The sequence below is a fragment of the Notamacropus eugenii genome, chromosome 5, assembly GCF_028372415.1.
Source record: "Notamacropus eugenii isolate mMacEug1 chromosome 5, mMacEug1.pri_v2, whole genome shotgun sequence".
In the NCBI taxonomy this organism is placed as follows: Eukaryota; Metazoa; Chordata; class Mammalia; order Diprotodontia; family Macropodidae; genus Notamacropus; species Notamacropus eugenii.
In genome coordinates this window covers 289100395-289107742 of record NC_092876.1, presented here as the reverse complement: position 1 = coordinate 289107742, position 7348 = coordinate 289100395, and the positions used below count along the sequence as shown (strand labels likewise).

The 7348-nt window shown below is 36.6% G+C and overlaps 2 long non-coding RNA genes across 3 annotated transcripts; one reads left to right on the top strand and one right to left on the bottom strand.

Moving 5' to 3' along the window:
* Positions 1-755: 755 nt before the first annotated feature.
* Positions 756-7146, bottom strand: LOC140506226 (uncharacterized). Of its 2 annotated transcripts, none has more exons than XR_011967821.1 (4): positions 7007-7146; positions 6131-6230; positions 2919-2977; positions 756-922 (listed from the first exon to the last, which is right to left on the bottom strand). It is a non-coding gene; the product is annotated as an uncharacterized lncRNA (long non-coding RNA). The 2 variants fall into 2 exon arrangements; XR_011967820.1 differs by lacking the exon at positions 7007-7146 and adding an exon at positions 6569-6924.
* On the top strand, positions 823-4699 carry LOC140506225 (uncharacterized). The gene is made up of 2 exons (XR_011967819.1): positions 823-910; positions 4407-4699. It is a non-coding gene; the product is annotated as an uncharacterized lncRNA (long non-coding RNA).
* Positions 7147-7348: the final 202 nt, after the last annotated feature.

The window sequence follows — 7348 nt, the reverse complement described above, 5'->3', positions numbered from 1 at the left end:
CTTCACGATGGTAAGTTGAGTCATCTTTTATTTCAACCCTTACCCAGCCCTCAGTCCATAGACTGAGACCTTGAAAAGACTTTAATTTAGAGTGGCCAAGGTCACATACTGCATCCTGCAGCATCACCAAGTCATTTTGATCTTTGTCTTGCCACTGGACTTTGAGGACTATTTTGGGGGGAGACAATGTCACATAACTGAATGTGGGGGGTTGTGAAAAAATTTGGCAACAGTAAAAGGTTTCTCAATGCTCAATATCCAAAAATTAAGTCAAAATCAAAAGTGTAATGAATCTGAGGTGTTTCTGACAGTGCTTGCCCATGTTGCATTGTGCAACTTCACGGCAGCTGTAGTTCTGAACATACAACATGCCAACTTTGCACAGTGCATGCTATCATACCATGTAACACAAATGAATGCAGCCAGAAACACCTTGGCTCAGATTCAAGACTATTATATGCTATGAATTTCAGTGTTTTTACTGTACATACAAAGTTTTCTGCTCTTAAAGAAATAAAATAGTTTAATTACAGAAAATAAAATCTTTAATATCTTTTACCATCATTCCTCAGCATGTAAGTATCAAATTAGTATATCTTTGGATAGCACTGTGTTAGAATGTTTGATTATTAAAATTGCTGTCATCTCCTTCTTCTATAGAAACATAAGGGTTTAAATGCAGAAAGTAAAGACAAAAGCCCGTTAATACTATTTCTCCACCATCAGTTTTTTAAATTAAGCACAAACAAATGTAATTTCATATACCAAAGCTAGTATTTATTTGAGCAATTATTAGCAATATTTATTTATATTTCAGGACAAAAATATTTTCCGGTTATGGATGACTGGCTACATTTAGACAGAAGAGGTAAAAGTGCTGATGGCAACGTGGCAGAGTCTTCACCACCAGGTTGTAGTACACCTAAATTGGCAAGAAAAATAAAATATGTCAAATTGTTTTTGCAATATGGATTTACTTCTAATAATGATGATCGTATGGAAAAAACTCTTTGCTTAATTTGTAATGAAGTTTTGGCTGCGGAAAGCATGAAACCAGCCAAAGTAAAACAACATCTTAATGGAAAGCATGCAGTGTACTGCAATAAACCAAAGGAATATTTTGAACAACTTAAAATCTTCAAATAAAGGAAAACAATGTTTTCAGAAATTTGTTACTGTCAGTGAAAAGTTTTGACTCTCATCTTATGAAACTTCTTGTTTAATTGCAAAAATTAAGAAGCTGTATGCCAGGGGTGAAGTTTGGATTCAATCAAAGGGCTGCACTTGAGGACGTACAGGGCTACATGTAGTCTTATGGCCATAGGTTCCCCACCTCTGCCCTATATGATAGAAGATCTCATATTACCTGCTGTTATTAAAATATCAGGAATAGTTCATAGGAAAAAATGTGGGGATGAAATTTGTAAAATTCCTGTATTGAATGATACTATTTCCAAAAGAATTTCTGAAATTAGTAATAACAAATTCCAGCAACTAATTACCAGGCTTAAGGGCAGCCCAAAATGATCAATTCAGTTAGATGAAACAACTGTTATTTCTAATATAGCATAATTGTTACTTTATGCAAGATATATTTATGAAGGAAGCATGTATGAAGAATTGTTTTGTTACCCTTTGAAAGGGCACAGGACAGGGCAAGAATATATCTTAAAGCTGATGAATTTTTCACAAATGAAGGTTTGCAGTGGAAAAATTTTGTTGGAGTCTGTACAGACAGTGCTGGAGCAATGAGGGGTGAGAATGTTGGACTTTAGCAAAAGTTAAAGCTGATAGCAACGAACGTATCAATTTTACTCACTGCATGTTCCATTAGGATGTGCTCATAACAACAACAAAATATCACCAGACTTAGATGTTGTGCCTCGTGATACTATCAAAGGCATTAACTTTATTAAAAACCGTGCCCTTAACAGTCCTGTGTTCTCAAACCTTTGGAAAGACATGAACTTTGCTTACAAAAGCTTATTCCTCCATGCAGAGAGGTAAGGTGTCATGATTGTCTCCTCACTCTAATCTCCTTAAATCCGTTGTGTTGCCAAGTCTTGTAGAGTCCTCTTTCATGTCTTTCTTACACATCTCTTTCTCTCCTTGGACCCTACCACCACACTGGTGCAGGACTTTATCGCCTCACACCTAGACTATTGCAATATGCTTCTGTTTGGTCTCCCTGCCTTAAGTCTCTTCCCACTTAAGCCTATTCTCCATTTAGTTATTTGAGTGGTAAAGCAAAAGGCTGAACATATCACTCCCCATTCAATAAGCTCTAGTGGCTCCCCATTACCAGTAAGATCAATATAAAACTCTCTGGCTTTTGAAGCCCTTTACAATTTACCTCCTTCCAACCTTTCCAGTCTTCTTACACCTTACTCTACCCTTTCCCCTTCCCAACCACATATTCTAAGACCCACTACACTGGCTTCCTTGGTGTTTCTTGCACAAGACACTCTATCTCTTTAATTCTTTGCATTTTTACTGTTTGTCCTCCATTTCTGGAACTCTCTCTCACATCATCTATACCTCCTGGTTTCTCTGACTTACTTCAAGTCTAAACCCTCTCTTCTGCAAGAGCCCTTTCCTAATTCACCTTAATTCTAGTGCCTTCCATCAGTGACTATCTCCAATTTATCCTGTATACATCTTGTTTGTACGTGGTCAATCGCATGCTACCTCTTCCATTCGGTTTTGAGATCATTGAGGGGAGGAGCTGTTTTTACCTTTCTTTGTATTCTCAGGGTTTACACAACATCTGGCACATGTTATACATTTTATTAATGTTTGTTGACTGACCAACTGCTGTCACCGTAATTTAATCCAGAAATTTATCTTAGCCAAAATAAATGGTCAAACCAAATAAAACCATGCTGCTACTAAATATCTGGTGATTTTGGTTAAGATACCTTATTTTTCTGAGCCCCAGTTTCCTTTATCTGAAAATGGTCCCATTGGCTGTCATCTTCTAGGAGTCAGCAAAAGATACAAAATGCTTTAAAATAAACTTGTCATTCATGAATCTAATTTAGCTAATATTCAAAAACAGATTCATATAAAAATTGCCCTGAGGTATTACCTAATGTTTAAAACTCAGTATAAACCAAAATACCATGAAAGAATACTCTGTGGTAAATGATGAATGGGCGAGAGATTCTCATTTGATGCTCTTGTGCTTTCCTTAGTGTACACACTCCCTGTTTTTAAGATCACAACCTGTCTTTAACTTAGTAGACAGTCTTTGAGGGTTATGTTAAAACCCTAAGGCCAACTTGATAACAGACATTTCTGAATTTAGTCATAATGTTTCTCAATCATCTGTTCTCATTTGTAGTGGAAGTCTTTCCAGTTTCGTAGGACTTCCAGAGCTTATGCCTTTCTGACCTATGCCGTGATGAGTATTGCTTTAATGGTAGTTAATTTATTATCAAGGTTGAATTAATTTGTACAGTATCCTTATCTTAAATATTACCAACAGTATATGGATAATACGAATGTAAATTTAATCTCTGTTGTCTATGACTATAAATTGCAACTTTTTGATGGGCTTGGTGGATTTGGAATTACAGGATAAAGGTTCAAAGCTTAGCTGGGCTTTTCACTGTATATACATCCTTAGAGAATTCTCTTCAACTCTCTAGGACTTAGTTTCTTCATATGTAAATAAGAGGGTTGGTCTAGATCTCTAAGTTTCCTTTCAGGACTAAATCCTGACTGAGGTTTCCTTTTTGGTTTTAATTTGGGGTATTATTCAATCTATAATGTACACAATAGGCACCTAAGTACTTGGTTGACTATATAGTTGGAAACTTTAAAATATTTTCTAAAGTAAAAGTAACCTCTATGGAATTTATTTTTAAATGTCAAAAAGTCCAGAAAATGAAAATACAAAAAGTTAACATTAGGTGTCAGTATTTTACATACTATTTAGTGAAAATATAGCTGGTAGAAAAAATAGAAGATAATTATAAGCTGCATTTTCATAGGAAAGTTATTACTTTAGCAACAACAGCATCATTGATACTTTTGTATATTAATTTTTAATGGGTCAGAATTTGTCATATGCCTCCAAATAATGAATTGAAGGCCCTCTGATATTTCTTTTCTTCTGAAGATCAAGTGATTATGTTGCTACAGTGAATATTATATGACTATCTTGAAATGTTTATTTCAGTATGACTTCTAAAAGATTTTCAAAATTATATGCATTTTAGTGGGATGCAATGAGATCATAGTAAATATTTCAAAATATACTTGATACATGTACATACTTAAAGACTGATAGATCGGACAGATGATGATTTTTAAGGTACTTCATTTTTTATGAAGACAGAATCACAGATTTAGAGCTAGAATAGATCTTATGGTTCATCTTTCCCAATCCCTTTGTTTTCCAGGTGAAGAAAGTAAAATGAAGAGAAGTGATCTGTCCAAAGTCACACAGTTGGTCACTAACAGAGACAAGATTCCGACACAGGAGTTCTGATCTCAAATCCAGCCCTCTTTCCACTCTATCACATTGCTTCCATTCATTTGATAGGGCTTTATTACCTCCAACCCTGAGTATTTGCATCTCTGTGTATACAAATATGAGTTTCTCTGTATAAGTGTGTGTATGTGAGTGTGCATGTGTATTCCTCTGCTGTAGCAGCAGCCATTAGCAAATAAAAGTTTCTGGATTATTGTCTCAGTTATCTTTGATGGTATTCATAGACTACAGAATTGGAATAATTTCCCAGAGGACCAGAAGTTTGAATAACATAGAACCTGCTACAACACTCCTCCTGACTTTGTCAAAGATTTATTTTACATAATATTTTTGCATAGTGAGAGATACAATTCTGCCCATCATACATATTCTTAAACCCTGGTGTTTGTACAGCTTTATACTAGATCAGTTTGCCCATTGTTTTGCATTCTTCTAGGAGATAATGTTTGACTTTTGCCTTTGTGGTATTAACTTTACAGCGAGATGGACAATGGAGACATTCAAGTGTCAGGAGACCTGGATTCTAGGTAAAACTCTGCCACTAGCTAGCTCCATCTAAGTTATTTAAACTCTGTGGGCCTCAGTTTTTGCATATTTATAATGAATGACATGGATGAGATGTTCTCCAAGGTCCCTCACATTACTATCATTCTATTAGCCTATGACATCAGAGAATATGACCTCTAGATCTTATTGTTATTATTTTAGTTTTACCAATGTATTTTTTACATTACAAATATTTAGATTACTCACTTTGTGATAAAAAATAATAATTCATCATAGGAAAATATCATTCTTAACCAAAACTAATAATAGAATTACCTCATCTTAAAGTGTATGCAATATTTCATGAGCAGGAGCACCCCTCCCATACTTCTCCATTTAAAAAAAATTAATAGAACTCCTCTCTCTCTGTGTCTGTCTCTACATGTGCATATGTATGTGTCTCCCCTCATTCCCTCATGCCCACTAAGAAAAAAAGAAAGAAAATAATAATTCATTTCTTGTAACAAACATGCATAATCAGGACCTTATTATAAAGCACTGCTCTACTCCAACCAACTGAACCCAATGTTCATCTTCCCTAAACTCAACATTTTTTACCTGTTATTGCTTTTAACTAGCCCACTAAATCTGCCTTTCTCTGAATGAGCCCTCTATTTTCTGAACCTGTGGCTCTTTTAATTAACTCCTTTCTAAGTATATTGGACTATCTACCCAGTCTAGACAAGACTGTCAACTGTTTTATACTAATTATCTTCCACTAAACCAATATTCCAACCCAAATCACTTCATTGGGATCCTCTGGGCTGCTCATTAATCCTTTCTCTCATCTCTTATCAGTCAGTTGCATATTCTCCACTAGAGTCATATAAAACTTTCTTTACCCTTCTCAATCTCCAATTCTATGCCTCCTAACCTCTTTCTTAGCAGATAACATTTGCCACAATCTTACTGATAATAAAAACAAAGCTTACTCTCTCTTCATTTCAAGATATTTCTTACCTTCCATCTTCCATCTTAACCTTAAAACTCTAAAATTTTCTCATCTAAATTTTATTTATTATATGCTACTATCTAATTTAATGTCTTACTATTATAACAATTTTCATAGGATAAAACTATACTCACAATCATCTTCCTAAATCTGCTTAGGATTGCAATTTTTTCTTTTTCCATCAATGCTATAATCATCCTCCCAGTCACTTAGAATAAAATTTCCCTGGAATCTCTAGGGAAATAAAAAAAAATCAATTAATGAGAAATAGCACTCTCAAACCTCACCTATAGCATAAAATAATTATGGAAATTCTTAGCACTGATTAAAAAATTGAAAAAGGATGTCAGCAAGACATAGATATGAAAGAATCAGAAAGAACCAAACCCAATAACCTAATGTTGAAAAAACCCAAGAGCATATACTACCTTGTATAGACTTTCCTATATGATAAGAACTCCTGGGAAAGCTAGGAAGCATTAACAAATAGTAGTTCAAGGGAGGGCGGAGCCAAGATGGCAGAGTAGAAAGACACACATATGCTAGCTCTCCCCCCACAGCTCATAAAATACCTGTAAAGAAAAACTCTCAACAAATTCTAGAGCAGCAGAAGCCACAGAACAACAGAGTGGAGGAGATTTCCAGCCCAGGGTGACCTGAAAGGCCGACAAGAAACATCCGTCACCCTGGACATGGAGCAGAGCCCAGCCCAGCCTTGGCCCCATGGTGCAGCTCAGCTCTGGGAGGATACCAACAGGGCTTGGGGGCAGAATCTCCAGTCAGTAGCAGCAGTTCACAGATCCCTCAACCCACAGGGGCTAAAGGTCAGTGAGATGGTTTTTGCAGCTGGTCAGAAAGGGAGAAGGGCCTTCCCATAGCTCTAGCCTCAGGCAGCAGCCACAGAAGCCACATCACACAGGCAGCAGCAGCTTCCACAGCAACCCCTACAAAAGCCTGTATCCATTGTTGGATCATAAAACCCCTAGGGGCACTGAGCAGTTGATTCTTACCTCAGCCCTGTGTAGAGGCCCTGCAGCAGCTGATCATTATCTCACACTGAATAGTGGCCCTGCCCTCACAACTTATCTGAATCTCAGACACCAGTGCTGGCTTGGCAGAACTGGAGGCTAGATGGTTGTGAAGAGGAAACTCTGCTAAGATTCTGGCCACAAAAATCTATTCCTGCTCCCAGACCAGTGTACACACTTGATTGTGCCACTTGGGAGGAAGTGAGATCTTACAGATCCCCAGAGTATACCCTACTCTTGACAAAGGACCCAAAAGTCAAGCAACTGGTTGGGAAAATGCCCAAAAAAGGGGGAAAAAAATAAGACTACAAAAGGTTACTTTCT